This window comes from Tympanuchus pallidicinctus, unplaced genomic scaffold (genome assembly GCF_026119805.1).
Source record: "Tympanuchus pallidicinctus isolate F22 unplaced genomic scaffold, pur_lepc_1.0 scaffold22, whole genome shotgun sequence".
Classification (NCBI taxonomy): domain Eukaryota; kingdom Metazoa; phylum Chordata; class Aves; order Galliformes; family Phasianidae; genus Tympanuchus; species Tympanuchus pallidicinctus.
In genome coordinates this window covers 9,073,384-9,093,100 of record NW_026294739.1, presented here as the reverse complement: position 1 = coordinate 9,093,100, position 19,717 = coordinate 9,073,384, and positions in this window count along the sequence as shown.

Genomic DNA, 19,717 nt, shown 5'->3' with positions numbered 1-19,717 from the left:
AAGATCATCGAGTCCAACTGTCAACCCAACATCACTACTCACACTAACCGTGTTGCTCAGTGCCACATCTACACAGTTCTTGAAAACCTGCAGGCATGGTGACTCCACCACCTCCCTGGGCAGCCTGTTCCAATGCATCACTACCTCTGAGACAAAATTTTTCCTAATATCCAACCTGAACCTCCCCTGGTGCAATTTAAAGCTATTACTTCCAGTTCTATCACTGTTACCTGGGAGAAGAGGCCAACACTCACCTCTCCACAACCTCCCTTCAGGAGACTGTAGAGAGTGATAAGATCCCTTTCGAACCTCCTCTTCTCCTGACTGAACAATCCCAGCTCCCTCCACAGCTCCCCATAAGACTTTTGTTCCAAATCCTTCATGGCTTTGTTGCCCTTCTTTGGATGTACTCCAGAACCTCATGTCTTCTGTGCAGTGAGAGAGAGAGGGAGGCAGCAGAGAGAGACGAGCAACCAGCACGCAGCATTTCCCTCTGTCTCTCACCTGTTCACTTTTATTTTACACAATCTTCATCTTGAATGGGAGCTCTGTACTTTAATCACTGCATAACACTGCATAATGAACTGGAGACATGGGTGTAACTTCAGCTTAAGCCTTTTAGAACTCCCGCATTTCCCCATTATTTTTTTTTCCTATGAAATACATCATCTGCCAGCAGTGCATAAGGACAGTCTGAATCAGCCTTTTGAACCTGCAGTTCAATGCTTTGAGACTGCTCGTTAGAAAGCTTCTTCTGACAGTCGCTAATTGCAAGTAACATGCCTGAAAAAGCAACAAAACAGCTCCCACTAGCTCTGCGAGGAGACATGATTCTGTTAATGACCCAGGCTCTTTGCTGTGCCGCTCCAGGCCATGCCCAGCCATGGGGAAACTCCCAGCCCTGCTCTGACACCAGCCGTGCTGCACTTGGCCCAGGGAGCCCTGCTGTGCCCAGACCTTCCTGCATGCCCCCATCTCTCATTAGATTAGTTGTGAAGCTACTCTCTCCACAGTATCTTTTCAGAACTTTAATTGGAAACAGAAATGCCTTCATCTTCCTTCATTTTCACAGTTTTCCTGTGAAATAGGGCAGTCTGCTCTATAAAACAGGCTCACCTGTTTTATACCAGTCAAACTTCGTAACTTGAATGACATTTCTGCCTGGCATCAGTGTGCTTCCCAGACCTACACTCGGCTGAAGACAGCTCATTAGCAGTACTTTTTGGACTCTCCAAATTCCTCTCCATATTGATGCTAAGTTTTGGAAAGGGTACTGTGATCCTTTCCGTTCAGATCTCACACAAGGCACGGCAATCTGTCATCCTGAAATCTCCTGCTGCAGAGATCTGACCACTGCATTATCTCCTCACTTTTACACAAAATACCTAGATGAGCCGTGCACCTACTGCACTGGGCTGATGGATGATTCTCTCTGTGTTAGCTCAGAAGTAAATGTATCTTGGTGTTTTTCTCTAAGCTGCTTTGATGCTGACATCTGTATTTTTTTTCCCCCCTTTCCATATGTACTATAAATGTTCACTATATCTTTACTTCCTGTTTTAAAGTGATTAGAAGTTCCATGTAGTTTGATAACATGAAACGGGACTGCTGGGTTGTATTGAAATTGCGCTTGAGTTGAGGAATGTTCTCTATTAATCTTCATTCTGTGTGTTTTGGAGACATCTGCTAGGGTTATTTAATTACATCTATTTAAGTTGCTCATAATATATACTTTGATACTTCATTCACATCCACACAAATTCAGAATAACTACTGCAAAACCTATGAAACTGTTTCTTAGAGTCAGTTCTAAGAAGAGTAACTGCAGCTTTGAGGTTGAGTCTTTAATCACATTCGCATCCAGGGGATTTGGCTTTTATATCAACTACTGCATTTCATTGATGGATATGTATAACATAGCAATGTAAGCAGGTGCACAGAACAGATTGCATATAGTAGTTATAGAATTAAAAATAAATCTTCTTGTAGCAAGAATATTTTACTTCACAATCAAACATTCACATGGTTTTGCTCAGATTTCTTCTAACAAAACTATACTTATATGCAAATGCTAGAATATGGACAAGATTAATTTCCAAGTGTAAAAAAATCCCAAAACATTACTATAATGTAACAGGGTTGAGGACACTTCCAAAGTTATATCAAACATATTTGGAGTGTTGCTTATTAAGAAATGTGAATTTCAGACCTTTAGTAATGTATTCTCCTCTGGCACATGAATGATCTTTTTGACTTACTGGTACATACAAGTGGCCTCATTTCTGATGCAAGTGTCCACAGTTAGCATTTGGACCTGCTGCATGTTTGCTATTTAATAAATAGGTTCTCTGTCCAAACAACTTGCTTATATTATTGGGATGCTCATGCTCTGTACTTTTGTACAAGGTTGAGAGAGCTGTTACTGGAATGCTTAAAAGAGGAAATAGCAATATGGGGAATCTATGTCCTGAAGGCATACAGTGCTCTGAGAGCCTACTGAAAATAAATAAGTTTAAATAAAAAAAAATACAGCTCACAGGAACTGCGCAGAGCACATATAAATACAGTGAATCCACCAGATAGCATTCATCAACAGTGGCAGAGTCAGCAAGCCATTAATTTAAGTACAATTATTGAACACAGACCCCAAAGTTGCTTAACTCTAGTAAAAGGTCATCCATTCAACTCCAAAGCATGCACAACTTTTTTTTTGGCAACAGACAACTTGTTGTTGTGCACCAATGAAGAAAACCTAGAAACTTGAAAGAGATATCATGTCTAATGGGCAAATGTTTCCAGCAAACAGTATTTTACTGCCAGGAGAAGAAGACAGTCCTTTGACTATGTACATATGCAGTGTACTCTGTCAGCTCTCCAGAGTTCTCTTTTCTTCAGGAACTTCCTTCCTTTCAGAGCAGATGTGCAGATCACTTGCATTCTCCCATATGCTTTGCCACAAACATAGTATCTCAAATTTGTACCTCAAGGGATGCTGTCCTGTCACACTAGTTTACTAAAGCTGTAAACATCTCTTTGCCCAAGACAGAATTAATCCCTCTGGCAATGCTAAAAAATTTCTTTTCAGCATTATCAGAATGAAAGAGAGAGGTGATCTGAGGTGAACACATATACTGGAATATCATCTTGTCCTTGCCAGAGGAGCTAAAACATAATATTTCTGTGCACTACTACTAGTTGAGGTGAACTGAATTTATGGCTGAAAGCCACTTGCTCATTTTGGAAGTGTATCTGAACTCCTACATACTGAAATAGAGTCCAGGATGCCAGTTGTTGCATTTAAATCACATAATGAATAACAAGTTGAAGATATTATTCAATACTTTGAATTGCATTATCAGATTTGTGATTCACAGTTGATGACACCATATTGGTAGTTTTCAGAGTGATGCCTTGAGGAAAAAAAAAAATTGAATATTTTCCTTAGGGTTGTTAAGGGGATTAAGGAATGATCAGTTCTATCTGTAGGTACTCAGAATACACCTTTGAGGAACCATAGTCTAAGAGGAGGAAAGTAATGGAACTAATATAGTACAGGCAAATTAAAGAAGTCTTTGAGATATCATCATACTGCTTTTGCCAATTTCTGCTATACCCAGTGCTATCAAAAGCAGAGCTGAGATTCAAACAGTGGCAAAAACCCATTACCTCCACAGGAATGATTCACAGCTCTCTTTAAGGACTACCCCATACAGAACCTCTCAGCAGCACTGGAAGTTGAGTGTTGTAAAAAATACAATCTGTGAAGGGTACGAATAGAAGGAATCATACACGATCTCTTTCTTGAGAAGTTTGTCTACAGATGCTGATAGACACAAAGCCAAACAAGTGGCTTTGCTGCAAGAAGGCTGCTGACAGTAAGAGAAATGATCTTTAAGTTACTACTTGGATAACGTTAAGCAGAAGACAACGTGCTTCTAAACCACCTTATATGATTCACATAGTGAACAGTGCCACCCACAACTAATTGGTGTTTGGCTGAACTGCCAAAACATTACAAACTGTAAAGAAAGCAGCCCACTGAATTTAGAGCAGTTGTCTGGCTTTGAAAGAGCACCTTCTGAGGACAAACACTGCAGGCTGGGGGAAGCCTAGGATGACTCAGAGTCTGGAGTGGCTGGTTGTGATAGAAGATAAATCACTTCCTCATTGCTGATTGCTCCTTGGAGGCTCAAATACTAAAGGGTACATCTTAAAGTGCACAAAACTAGTATCTGTAGCAGCAAAAACACACAAGTTGGGAAATTTTCCACTTCATAATCTACTGTTTCAACAGTAAATCTGTTCTTTCAAGATGCAACAGGGCTGGGTCCAGCAAGGCTCTAAAGAACCTGATGGATGGGTGCGTTCTGATTGCTTAGCTGTTAGTTTTTCTCACAAGTGTCCTTGCTCATTCCTTCTATGCAGCCACTGGTGCTCAGTGAAACTATACAGCACCAACATCTTTCATATAATTCTTAAATCTTTGCTTTCCCTACCAGAGATTTGGTGGCAGTAAAGCTTGCCATTCACTAGGACCACTTCAATCACTTGGCTCACAGTTTAAATGTGACTCCCCAGCTGCATGGAACCATGTGCAACCTCCAAAATTGTAAATGCAGTAGGGCAGAATCTCCCTTTGAGTTCAAAGACAAGAAAACCAAACCATTATTGAGGAAATGGCTCCCAGGCATAGCATTAATAAAACAAGTGCTCACATAGTGACATTAAGACCATATTAAGATGCCCTGGAAAATTTGAGAGAAGAATGAAATAACCAGCAGTCAGTATTTACCCTGAGAGATAAATATTTAGTGTAAACAAACACAAGTAAATTTTGCCTGTGCTTCAATCTGGTAGGAATCTTTCCAGGTTGGACACAATAGATAATTAAGATACATTTTTAGTGTCTAATTTTTTAATGCCATGGACTGTATTTTTCATTTATTTCCAATGTATTGTAAACACCTCTCTCATGGTCAGGAAACACATGTTGAGAGCCATGGGCATGTTACAAGCCATGGGCATGTTACAATTTTAGTGTAGAAGAAGGAACTTTAATCCCACCATCTCACAAAATGTCCTCCCTATCCAGCTTGGATGAAACCAGGTAAAATCCAAACAAGTGGTGCCATGTGTTCAGAGCCTTCTCAGCTGCAAAGCAGTGTTCATTGAGGCAGATACAACAGATGGGACTGGTGACATGCTGATTAGTATGCACATAATGAAACCTGGGCATTTGTCAGGAGAGAAATTTCATGGTTTTGTACAATCATTTTATATTTATACCTATTTAAACCTTTGTTTTGAGCTCTTGTCTAGGAACAAGTACTAGCAACAGTACTTAATTACTGTGTGTTACTATGGGCCTGAGATTGTTCCATAAAAAACTCTCTCTCTTTACATCAGGAGTAACAATGAATCTTCCAGTCCTAAAATAAATTGCCAATCAACCTCATTTTACTCAAACTTCTTTACTCAAATCCACCTAACAGCAAGCCTTCTTAGTTTTCATGTTGCCTCCGGCACATCAGTAATTAAAACAAGCACACACACACAAAATCCAACAACTCTCCCTTGGTTTTTGTTCAGCTCATTCCAAGAAATAAAAAGATCAGGTTTATTTTCATAGAATCACTGAATGGGTTGGGCTGGAGGGAATCTCAAAGCCCACCCAGTTCCAACCCCCTTACTGTGGGCTGGCTGCCCCAGGCCTCGCTCATCTCTAGGGATGGAGCATCCACAGCAATCTGGGCAGCAGTGCCAGGGCCTCAATGCCCTCTGAGTAAAGAATTTCCTCCTAACTTGTAACCAAAATCTCCCCTATTTTCCCTAGTTTTTCTATGAGAAGAGGTAAAATAAGAGCACCTAAAAGCCAGTGTCACTAGATCACTAAAGGAAATAAAGAATATTCTCTGCTCGACATGAAGGGCAGCCTGAAGACCAACTCTAATAGCGAGGTGATCCTGACATATCTGACATAGAAACAGCAGTAGTTTTTCTCTGCTGCTTTTTCCATCAGTTGGAGTTGCCACCATCAGTATGCAAAATAACCTTTTCAACATTCTTTCATTCTGAAGAGATTAAAACTGCCCTGCAGCATTTTAATCACCCTCACACCAGTATTGTGCATGTGTCACTCCTCTTGTTAAGATATACAGTAAGAAAAAGTAATGCAAAAGAGAAGCACAAGAACAGTGTTTTATTCCCACAGACTCCGCAGTTTTTCTATCATCCCAGCTGTCCCCCAGAGAGCCTCAGAGAACACGATGCATCTATTGCTTTTGCTCTTTTGACCTTCAGCGCTCATCTGTTGCTCAATAAAACATCTCTCAAAGGACAGTATGGTGTCACAGCTGGTTTAGAACCTGAGGAAACCAGTTCTTTGCATAAACAGGCTCCATGGTTCCTTTTTCCTTTTAAGAAATGTACCCAATGATTTTTACTCTATAATCTGCTACCCAGTGCCCTCCACTTAGTGCAAAGCAGAATACAGAGTCATTAACAAAATGTAAAGATGTCACATAACATAGTACCCTCTGCTAAGCCACCTATTATTACATGCCTTTGTACTTGACTGAGTAGATTAAGTACAAAAACTTATAGAAAAAAATTATGAAGAAAGCATAATACAAAGAAACTTACTTTCTTCTATAGCTTCTCTGTTTGTCATTAATCTGTTCCCCCCTACTACAGTGGAAAAGATACATTAAAATTAATATTCTAAGCTGGGATTTTCAAAGCAGACTATTGCAGTGGAGTACCCAAATGCCAGTGACATTCAGTAGGAGCTAAGTCCTTAACCCCTTTGAAAATTCTTAGCTAAAATCCATTAATGCATACTTCAAAGAGACAGATATTCACAGTTCTAGGAATCATTTTCCTAACAGCCTTTTATTCTCTTTTCTAACAAACCCTTCTTCCCCACTTGCTAACCTCCTGTTGGGGTACAAAACTGAATTCCACGTCCTTTATAATTCATAACTTATCTCTTGCTCTGACTTTTTTGAGGCATTTGTCATTATATTTAATGATATGCAAAGATCTGTGTCTAGAAAAGACAAAGTGGAACTAATTAATATTAATTTTACATCTCTGCCTCGTCATTACATTTCTTATAACCGGACACATGCACCAGTTCATACAGATATTTTGCCACCTTTCTGTGGAGAGTTAATCTATTTGCACGTAGTATCATTTGCTTATGATCACATCTCATGTTTTACAAAAAAATTAATTCACCTTCACCAGTTTATCACCCCATTTGGTCAGCCATTCCCCCCAAAACACAGTGCAACAGTGTTTGTGGTCTGAAGTTTGTGACTCAAAAATGATACTGATTAAATAAATCAGGTACAGAAGACATGACCTGACCTGAATTTTTGCAATTAGCTATTCAAGTAACACACTAGAAGGCACAGCGTTAATTGTGTTAACAGTTGATGCCATGGTAGCAAATCCTTACTAGAAATCTGCTACGCTACATTGACACCTTGTGGTTGCTCTAACACAATGCAAAGCACTCATTCAAACTAGGAATATTATTTTATTATATTTATTATATTTTATTTAAAATATTAAATATATAATATTTATTAAATATATAATAAATATTAAAATATTTATTATATTTTAATAATTATTTTATTTCCTCAAATAAAAGGAATTTTAAAAAAAAACAACATACAAACAACTGTAGGGAAAAATATTTGCTTTTTAAGAAATAACAGTAGATGAGTGTCTAATTCAATTTTAGTTTTCAGTCCTGGTCCAAATGCAAGTACATGTTCTCCAGTGCTGAACATAAAGCAGACCGATATGTTTCCCAACTTAACTGCAATTCAGATCCCTGCAGGATCCAGCTTTGAAGTCTGCACCCTGAGCTTACCTCAGCCTGGCAGATATGCCATACATCAACCTCCACTCTAAACTTAGTGGGACAAAGAAGGGTCAGCTTTTGTTGTACAGTAGCCACTACCAAAATGGAATCAGATACAAATTTGCAGAAGGAAGTATGAGCTCTGAATTATGATGAATGGAAAAATGCTCTGAAAAGGTCAAATGGAACAAGGACGCTACATGTGAGCAATCATCTTTACTGCCTACCCAATGAAGAGAAAACAGCACGATGCAGGATGCCGATTTAAAACAGGCAGATGGGCTGTGACATAAACCCAAGACACCTCATCTATTAAATATGCAATCACTGTGTTTCAAACCATTTCCATACAATCATCCTGAGTAATACAGTTCTACCACAGATTTACAAAGGAAAGGAGCTGCTGAAATGTTAATAGGGGAAAGGATTTCAAAAGGGCTTAGATAAACGTGTTACTAGAGCTGCTGTGGCTGACAGCCAGTGAATGACTAACCAACGTAGCATAATTTACTTTTATTATACAACTCTCAAAGACAACTAACACTGCTAAACCTTGTAAATAAGCTTCACTTCTCCAAAGACCACTGAACTTGCTTTTGCTCATTTCTTTGCAAGTCTTGAGACCCTCTGTATCAGCCCAATGGCATTGCAGAAAACTCTGAGGAAAGGTACTTCAGTTGGCTTAATGTGGGCAAACACAATCTCACAAATTTTGATTTAGTTACCTAGCTTTTGGGATTTAGGGAACTCGGAGTTTCTCCCACTCATTCTCATTTTAGAATAACAGGAGGCTTTCTAGGGACCTGCTGCTGCCCGGGCAGATGAAGCAGTGTGCATCACTCCTGGAGTTCACCTTCCCATCAGCTCAGGATGATGCTCTGTTGGCCAAGGAGACCTACGGTGAAACTCAAGTGCCTGGGGGCAGGAATGAGTAGGCTGCCAAAGGAGAGGAGATGTAGGGATTTTTTTGCCTGTATACAAAGAGGCCTCTCAAATTCAGAAGTGGGAATCTGGCAGTGTCTCTGCACTTGTATAACACTCCTTCTTAGCCCTGCTTCAAGAGAAAGCAACAGGAAAGATATGGACAAAGAAGACAGAAGGGATGTGCCTAAAGTGGTTTTGCAGCCACTTCTATCAGTAGCACAATAGCTGTTCTGAGGTTTAGATAACTTAAATTACACTGATTTTCTGTGTTTAATTTTATTTATTGAGAATAAGATATGAACCCTGATAGCTATGTGAGAGTCTCCAGTGATGCACTGCCACTGCAGATGTGAGTAGGAATTGAGTGGAGTGGGCTTTGCCTGTGTGAGAGCTTCTATCAAATGGCTGCTGCTCTTCCAGCAATCCCTTAATTTGCTGGATAAACCCTGCCCTTCACAATGGACATCAGCCTAGCAACCTCAGCTTGATGCCAGTCTTAAATATTAATCCTTTCAGTATCATCTCTGTAGTGCAAGGTCTGGTAGAGAGAAATGATTCTTTGAAAAGGATTAGAAGAATATAAAAAAGGTATACCATTACAAATATTCCTCTAAAAAAATATATGTTTTTTTTTAATTGTTGTTTTAAAGATTGTTTATCTAAGTAAACAATTTACAGACTATGAGACAGTAGCTTAATTCACCAAGCATCCTCAGTATTGCAAGAAGATGAAGTAGATACTCCAAATATGCTTTTGTATGTCTCTCTTCACACTCAGAATATATATCTGAAGTACTTGTACAGGCTGACAAATTAATAATCCAAATCTTATGCTCAGTGTAATAATACACAGTTATGTGCTGCATATAACTCTGCTTAATAATTTATAAAATATCAGTTGTAGGTGATCTATACAACATATTCAACAGTCTGCTTAATGATGATACTTTGTACAGATATCAACTGCAAAAAGAGTGAGTCTACATGTACAGGAAAATCTGCAAGCACCTCCGAATTGACTATCAACTATTATTCAGTTTTGAGAAGATGTTTCAGGTCTTTTCAAGCTTCAAACTGAAACATAGGAAAGTATCAAAATCATTATACATGTGGCTGATTTGGGGATCTGAAAAACCTCAGAATAACCTCTCATCTGTGTATTGCTGTGCAGTAACATCTCCCAGTTTCTGAACTTCCTGCAAGTATTCTATGGCATATTTTCATGAAACATTTTTCACTATAATGTACTGGTTGCAACAAATCGCAGAATTTTGGTGAGCAGGCCTCAGATATGGCAATCATCTCATACGTACAGGCTGATGGCCTGAAGTACCCGATAACAGAGCAAATCGAGATCAATTATTTTTTCTTACTGTCTTTAATTATTAAAACCAAATAAAGTAGGTATTTCAGGGTAGGTAGGCAGAACCCATCCACTCTACTGATGGCTAAGGGGACTGAGCGGAGATTTGGGACTGAGAAACCTGCTCCAGTCCAGGCCATCGTGTCCACAGCGTAGCAGTTGAAACCGATGTCAAAGTCACACTCTAAACACAAACCAGCTTTCTTTTTTCTTTATTCTTGCTTTCCTCTTTCAGTCTAATAACAACCCATGAAATCTCTTCCTACACTTTTAAATCCCTGCCTTTCCATCCGTTTGGACCCAACTCAAACTCCTTCCTGCCCAGCACACATATCCTCACATCCCCTCTCCTCTACTCTTCAGAAAACTATAGGAGTGAGCACAGCAGCTGCTGGATGACAGCCATCAACCCGGCTCTCTCAGCTCCGTGGTCTACATGGGACTTGCAATGAATACATATTGGCTCATGGAAATGATAACAGACATGAAAAAAATTAAAGCTTCACCACCTGTTGCTTATGTAATGGATTTAATTACTGCAAGACAATTTGAGTTATTTCAGAATCTGCTACAAAAGGAAGATGTTTTTTTTCCCCCATGTGGAAGCCTCCTGGTTTCAGAAAGGCAAATAGCTATAGGCGAGATCCTGTGCAGACTCCACAGCTTCCTCAAAGACTGCTCCCTGTCAGGAATTTCCCCTTGCACCATTCTCTGATGCATTCATTATTTCTTTACCCAATATACCGGATGAACTGTTCTCAAACTTGGTTAAAAACTACTATATTTGAACTAGATTGTATCCTTAGTACCTGCTTCATACTGAGAGGCTATAAAATAATATTCTTATTTATAGCACAATGTCTGCTGAAGCCATTGAGTTAAGAATTAAATGGAGCTTCTTGATTAAATACTGGCCAGGTGGTATCCAGACAAAGAATGTAGTGGACAGGCAGAACCTTGGGTGATCCTCTATTCCCTGACTGGAGAATTTGAACACTTTTCTACTGAAAATTTTGATTGTGTTCTTGGCAATTTGCATCAGATGAAGAAATGAGGATTTACCTACAGCAAAGAGGCATTTTCCTCATTTTCCTTGTTTGTGTGCCTCTCTGGTTAAAAAAAAAAAAAAAAAAAAAAAAAAGGCAAACCAAACCATCTAACCCACAAAAAAGCTCTACTTCCTTCACTGACATGAACGAAAGGTTCAAGGAGGCATCTAGAGAAAGCAAAGGGCAGACAGACAACACGAGACCAGTAACAGGAGGTACATTTATCACACCATGAAATACAACCACGGAACTAACAGTTCCAACACACAAACAGGATCACTATTAATTTAAACATATTTGCTCAGGTAAATGGGAATGGTTAGAAGCAACAGTCAATGGCAGAAAGCTGTGTCCCTGTAGAGAATAAACAAACAAATCAGGGAACCAGGAAAAAAAGCAGCACGAAGGGCCTTGAGCAACTAAAGCAGGCGCCACACCTCTCTGCATTAGATGGGATAACTCACATATTGAACAATGACACATATCCTGCTGAAATGTTGCCATTTAGAAGAACTAAAAGGACAGAACATAAAACCGAATGGAAGGAAAGGAACAGGAAGGCAGAGCATACAAAGTACATAATCTTCCTCCCACTTTTCTCTCAGTCTTTCTCTCCAGCCTGAATTGTCTGCAGTTCATTTTCATTGCTATTATTTTTAGCTACGTTGGAAGGTCATTCACCCTGTAATTATCAGCATAGCCTTACTGACTGCAGCTTGCAAAGCAGCCTTTGCTGGGCTTTTTCCTACTGAGCTCTTCCCAGTTTTTCTTGTGACAGGGCTGTCATTATCTGTATCCCATAGCTAAGAGAAGACAAAAAGGCTTCTTAAAATCAGCTGTCTGCATTAGGAAAGCTGATGAGTCCTCCTGAAATAATATTGGAGTTTCTTAGGAATAGAAACATGGCATCCTGCCTGTCATGTGACACTTCTCAGATTATTCCCTAGATAAGTGCAACTGCAGGGATGTCTCTTTCATAGCTAAAGTCCCCTTGCAACATATGGGTTAGCACAAAGAGAACTGTTACGCTTCAGCTATTGCTCTGCCTTTCTTTTATGGGGAATTAAAAACCAACGCGTAGTACTGCTTTACCTGGCATTACTTCCAGCTAATTATTTTTAGTACTGTTAAGGCATATTTTAAAAATGCCTGACTGCTGTCCAAACATAAGGATTCCATTAACAATCAGAACATAAAGGTTTTGCTAACAATAAGGAACCAAAGGTACTACTCTGTAGAAAAAAGGCTTAGTTTATTAGAAGACCTATTTTCCCATGGCAAAAGCATAAAAGATCAAAGCAGGAGGACCAGCACACGCTCCTGAGCACATACATGTGGACGTGTAGAAATTTTTATAATGAACATTTTATTTTAAGTTCTGCCTGCACATCACTTTATTGGGACTATATCTGCTGCTGTCAGATTTCTTTGTCACAGAGCAGATAGTTATTGCTCAGCCCTGCACTTCTTCCCGTGGCCACGCAGTGGCACAGGAGTCCAGAACGTCCACGCAATGCTCAGTGCTCCTCGTGTACACTGGGGATGAATGGGCACTCATCTTGACGCTAGGACAAAGGCATCCTTCTGCAATACCCTGTGCTGCCTACCTGCTGCTCTCCCTCCTTTCCTTCTCCCTCTCTCCTTTCCTTTTTTTCCTCTACACATAACCAAGTAGCAGCATATTTAAGATACAACTTCTGTATGGCTTCTATGTGAATACTTCATGCCCAGCTGCTGGTACTAAGCCCAAAGCAGCTGCTCCCACAGGTGTGCCTTTATGCCTTGCTGGGCTGAGTGCTTCTCCAAATGTGTTTCCTGCTGGTTTAGTGGCACACTGAAATCATCCTGGCAGGCTTCAAGGCCTAACACCCACCCGGGGAAACAGCAGTGATTTCTTTGACCGAGAACAGATCAGAGTGCACTGTGCAGTACATTTACAACTTTCTTGGTAGTTGCTCTACTAATCAGGCTCCTGAATGCCAAATATGTCTACAGAGCACCTCTGGGGTGCTCAGTGATATTGTGTCACGTGTCACAGGAATGAGAAAAGGTGTTCTATTCTGGTGGGAGGGCAGTATGACAAACTGTGTCCCTTGCAGACAACCCTTGTAAAGTCACTGCGTTGTATGTAGTCCATGCTGTTGTACTCCAAGGAATATTTCAGCTCATATTCAGATGATTTCCTACATCAGGAACCATTTCTGCCCATAGCCATTCCTTAGTGGATGGGATTCGGGAAAGAGCTGTCTGCCTGAGTGAGATATGTAATGGCTTTGGCTGAACATTAGGTTTCTACATTCCTCAGGGTAAATAAGACAGGTCCAATTTTAGAACTAATTTTTCATTTTGAAATTGAAATTTCTAAATTTCTTCCCATCTCCCTAAAATCTTAAGCTAAATTTAAAGTTAAATTTATTATTATTTTTTTTAAATAAAAAATAAAAAGCACTGAATCCTGACCCCTTCCACTGCCAACACCATTGCTCCTCATTGCTCCTACCTCTTCTTCCATTACTCAAGTTGTTATTTATTCTGGTCCAACCCCAGAAACCTCTTGCCTCTCTGATTAAAGACGACTTTTCCCTGGGGAAGGAGATGCAGCCTGGGACGACACCTGCAGAATGCATGTACAGAACATACTTATCCTCCAGATGGCGATACATCCTTATTTGTTTGCCTTTCTCCCTCTGAATTTGAAAGAAAAGCTGCTGTTTTAGGTTCTGGACAGCTAGAGCTTGTAATTTTAAACTTATATGTAAATATTGCCTATCCTTGCAGTATTTATTTATAGTGACAAGGATTCAGCGTATATATATGTATGTATATACAGTTAAAAGCATATGTCTTTATATATACACACACATAGATACCTACACCTACGTCTCCGTTGTCATGCATGTCTGCATTCTGCTCTGTTCTGCCCAGTAGGACTTCTCTGAAAATGAATTAAAAAGATGTCCCTGATGGGAAGGAAAAAAGAGTGATGACAGCACTCTAATTTCTAATTAATTAATCTGCCGTCATTAATCTTAATTGGAGGTGTTACACTTATTCTCCATTACGTGTCTAATGCAAAGACCAGCACAGTCTGTATCACAGGGTAGGACTGGTTTGGAGTTGGTGAAGATGGGGCATTTTGGATGCTCCTGGTTGTGCCCAGGGCAGTTGTCTGGGGTGCCACTGCCCACACTGCAAGCTTCCTAGATCTGAACCTAACCCAAGTGTATTAATTTCTAGAAACCTCAGAATTAGGCGTATCTTATATGCTAAGCAAAATCCCAGCCTGTCCATGGCACTGCTTCATAGCAGCCACTGGCTTCACACCTCTGCAGTAACTGTTTCAGTCTGCCAAATATCAGCCCTGCTAGCTCCAAACCTGATTTTTTTTCTTTCCTTTAAGAAAATACATGTTGTTCTAACTTAAATTTAGATAGAGATCTAAGAAAGATATCTTAATGCCATCCCTAAATTAGTTTCTGTGGATTCTGCTGCTTGATCGCCAAGCTTCAGATCAAAAGAAATGACCGTTTCCATCCTCAGAACTAAACTTCAGTTAGGCAATGCCTATGCTAACTATGGTCAAAGAGTTATTTCTGCACCCGACATTAGCCATAATTCACAACCACTTTCCACCTCTAGTAATGATGATGCTCTCAAAAAAAATGCCAATTTCAGCTTCCCTTGGAGGCAGACTGAAGGCACTCAAGACTCAGAAATCGGGATCCATCTGTTAGGAGCATGCAGAAGATGAAAGAAGGCACAAAATATTTGGGGCAAACATCATCTTGGATAAAAATTATTAAAAAGTCAGATTTGTCTGGTATACTACGCTGGAATTCAGCCATTTCTAGCCAGCTCTGGAATAGCAGGACAGAGGTCATGCTGAAAGGAAATCAAGTTGTGATAACAAATTAAAAAAGGCTCCTCCTTGTCAATTGCTGCTTGTAAAACAGAAGAGCGAGCTGAAAACCCAGGTAGCACTATCTGGCTCAAGCAAATGTAAGTCATTTCTCAATAGAGAATATTTCTCAATAGTTTCTCTTGGCTGTACCCACAGTGAAGACGACTGAGAATTTACATGATGCATTCCAGACTGTTTGACAATGCAAGATGCCCCAGCTGAAATTCAGCCTAGGAAGAACGAACACTGACAAAGCACTAGTTCTACGTATAAACTGAAGTGGCACAGTTAGCAGAACGCATATTTGCCTTAGGATGCCTCAGATGTGCCCTCTGGCAGACTGTCACCATACTGCACTGGGGTTTACAGCTGTTTTCCTGGATCTTACCCATCTGCAATCCCCTTGGAAGTGTTCCAACTCACTGACCCCATGGCTCTCGCTAGTCAGGGAGAAGCCAATACAACACAGAACAACTTTGGGAGAATATGGGGTTTACTTCAATGAATTCATGAATTATACAGCTGACCTAATATCTCTGAATGCTAAAATTAGAATTTGAGCTTGCACATGAAATGTGAATCAATGTGAAAAAATGATCCAAAATAGCAACACAGAAACAAGATGAAATGAGTTTATGTATAATTCAAGCAGCATAGCTAGAAGCAACATTGCTATTTTAATACCATGACTATTTCTAAATCAAAACCAGGTTCTGATGTCTGATTTTTTTTGCCTTTGAGCCTATCTTTTATTGTTGGAGTTATGAACAGCAATTAAAAGCAATAGTGAATTGTGAAGCTATTAAGAGCAGAGATTTAAAAAAAAAATAAAAATAACTGAGGTACTGTGATTTATGATACTGAGATCCTAAGGCAAACTCATGAAGAAACTCACGCTATTTCTGTCAGCCATTTTGTTCAATACAAATCTCATTTGGTGAACACAGCTTTCAAGTTCCAGTAAACACTCAGTTAAAAATGCAGTTTGTGGTTCAGGTCAAAGTTATTAACTTTTGAGAGCCACATTATTGGTGGCCTCAGATGAAGAATCAGGCTAGAGTTTTTCTGCTGGTCAGGGCTGGATCCTGCTGCAGTAAGGGCTGAGTGTTTTGGATGGGCCTGTTGGAGTCAGAGGTTGTATTTATGAGAAATAGCACAGCTCATCTCTGCAGCACCTCTCGGGAGCTGAATAGTGCTGACTGATATTTTCTTGATGATTATGAAATAAACACGCATACTGACACTGCTCCTAGGGCAGCAGGACATTCTCTGCTCACCCTCCCTTGTCTTTCCTTAGGGGAGCGTTACTACAGCATGTATATCACATATACAGGCATGTCTACACTGAATCACTTCTGCTTAGCAAGTTCCTTGATCTGGCTTGGTTTGAGGTCCAGGATAGATGACTTATTTTTGGGTATCTAAATGTTCATTTACTTATGGTTAAGAATTAGGTCAGGATCAGGTTGCAGCTTTAAGGCTTTAACATCACACAAACAGCATGATAGCAGCTTTGAAGCAGCTTTGAAATGCTCTAAGATTTTGACTCCAGTCCTGCACACAGAGTTTGGCCACTAGCATCTAGCAACTGTCTCCTATTTATATTTAATTTTGTGAGTTGTGTTTTTTTTTTTTTTCCTATTTTTTGCTTTTTCTTTTTTTTCCTTTTTAATCTGGAAAGAAATATAATTACTCAGCTATTAAAATACAGCTGAGATTCTTGTGCTTTCTCTCAAAAAGCAATGACATTGGTGAACAAGCTAGAAATGATGGCTTAGAGATCCCTTTCGAATAGATTTTTTATATCTGCTGTTTTAATACCATCATATATATCAGTTACAATGAATGCTTTGCATATAAAATACATTCACGAACAGAACCGAAAAGATGAGTAATTAAGTAACTAATGACTACTGCATAACTGTTTGAAACTTTGCCATGTTTCTGTCTTCCCACCTAAACCACTTGGGAAAAAGCCCCGGACTTAGTGTGAATTTCTTCAGGATCTAAAGGAACTTTAGAGATGAAGCTCCTACAGAGTTCAGTTATTCTAATTGATGTAACTATTGTAAGAAATACTATCAGCCCACTGTCTGCTATATATTTATAAAAAAAAAATAATCAGGCACTGTGAGTTCTTTCTCCATGAGGAAGACTGATGTGAATTACTCAGCAGCACAGAGACTAGAATAATTACTGAATAGCATCCCACTTCAGTAGACAATCAGATCATTTTCTGGATATTTTCTCCTTTGAAATTTCAAGATAGAGGAAGAAAGGATATACAAGGGCTGCTTTGAAAGTAATGCCTCCTATTTTATGATGTTGGCCCACAAAGTCAGAGGCAGATGTCAGTGGTATGGCAGTGGAGGTTGAATCTTCCCACCTTTATCTCGTTCCATTTTGTTGCCATGTGAATGATGGCAGCAGAGGGGCAGAGTGGCATCTCATATGGAAGCACATATGAAGCAAAGGTGTGAAACTGAATTCCTCCATGCAGAAAAAAATGGCACCCAATGACATTCACTGACACTCTCTGACTGTTTATGGGGACCAAACAGTGGATGAGCACAGTGAGGCAGCAGGAGGTGTGTTTTAGCAGTGGTGACAATGGATCATCTCCACCGGTGCAATTATTATGAGCACAGCATGCAGGCTCTCGTTTATCGCTGGTGAAAATGCATAGCCAACAGTGATGACTATGAGGAAAAATAGTGCTTTGTAGCTGAAAATTCGATCTATCACTGTTATTTTGCTTTGTTGTATTTTCCAGGGAAATAAATAGGAGGTATTGTTTTCATACCACCGTTACCCACTGACACAGACAGACTGTAGGCATAAAGGGGCCAATGTTCAACTTGCATTAAAATGAACTAAAAATGGGAGCAGAAACCCCTGCTCCATTATCTACAACATTTCCCCTTATCTACAGCAGTAGCAGTAGCCTCAAAATCTAGGTAAACAGACGTGGATTGTGAACTATCACCAGCACAATCACTTTGTTCTCTTTCCTTCTTCATATTTTAAAACCATAATCAGGTCAATCAGCATCCAGCTGGATAACTACTGGAGATAACAGGATGTAGATAAGGGAACAGCTTCAAAGAGAACAGGATGCATACCAGAGCTAATGTTGCTAGTATTGGAACTGATAATACTGTATTGCAAGGATGTATTTACAATCTCTTTCTTGATGGAGGAGGTGTTTTATTTCAGAGTGCTGTATAGTTAAAATATTGAAGTTTCCACATACAAAGGATCTAGAGACAATAGATGCTAGAAAGTCAGACCATCCCTTCGCGTGGAAGAGAAAGAGCTGAAGCACAGCACCCAGACTGGATTAAAATCAACCTAGGTAAAAAGCGGGTAAAAAAAACCAACACAACAAAAACAGGATTAGAGCAAAATAAGAGTGAAGACCATGGCTTTCAGCATATATACAGCAACTCACTTGTCATTCAGATTCTCACCAGACACCTTTTGAAGGGGAAATAGGCCTTGTTGACATAGGAGCAGCTGGAGTTGGCAATACAAAGTAGTATTTGTTGTAAAGCACTGCTTCTCTCAAAAAAGCCCTTTAACAAAGCAGTGAACATTGCTTATGACATGAGAAATAACCTTCCTATCACCCAGTACTCTGCTTGCCTATTTACTGTACTTGTCTGCCACCAGGTGTTTCACGTATAAGCAGTTTAAAGACATCTTTGCTAGTTTTGATTTTTTGATCTTCGCTAGTTTTAGATTGCAAGGATCCCAGCATTGTTAGGCTTTGATACACAAAAGAGAATGTAAACACAATAAAAGAAATAAAGAACACAGCAGTGCAGCCACAAAATGTTAAAGACAAATATAAGAGTCTGGATGCTCCCTACCTCTTTCCTGCTTGTGCTGCTCTTGACTGCACTTACCTCAGTGAGATGGCTGCTATATGTGGGAACAAGTCATCTCTACTGGCAGCACGTCAGAACGCTCCTCTTACATAAACCCAATGTAGAAAAACAGCATATACACTTTGATTTTGTTTTCCGTAATTAAGCCAGAGTCCTAGAGATCACTGCAGTCCAAGTGTTGGGTTAAAATCCCACTACAGGACTTCCCTAGATCTATCCTTGTGTACAACATCTTCACAGATTCATTATGTTTGGAACAGAACACTAAGATCGTTCAGTCCAACTGTCAACCTATAGTCACCATGCCCACTGAGCTGTGACCTCAGGGCCTCATCTACATGTTTCTTGAACCCCTCCAGGGATGGTGAGTCCATCATCTCCCAGGGCTGCCTGTGCCAATGCGTCAGCACTCCTTCTGAGAAGAAATTCTTCCTAATAGCCAACGTGAACCTCCCTTGGTGAAATTTAAGGCCTTTACCTCTTGCCCTATTGCTAGGTAACTTATTCACTTTGCCATAACCCCAGTTGTGTATGTGGAGCTGAGTGTATTTCAGCTGACAAATTGGAGTTGTAGCTAGAACTTGGGACCAAGGAAATTAAAAAATAAAATCTTCAGAGGTCTGAAGCCTACACCAACCTTGATGCTGCATATTGTTATTTTTATTGTTATTTCTAATAATATTACTAGAAAAGTAAATAAGCTAAGATGATACT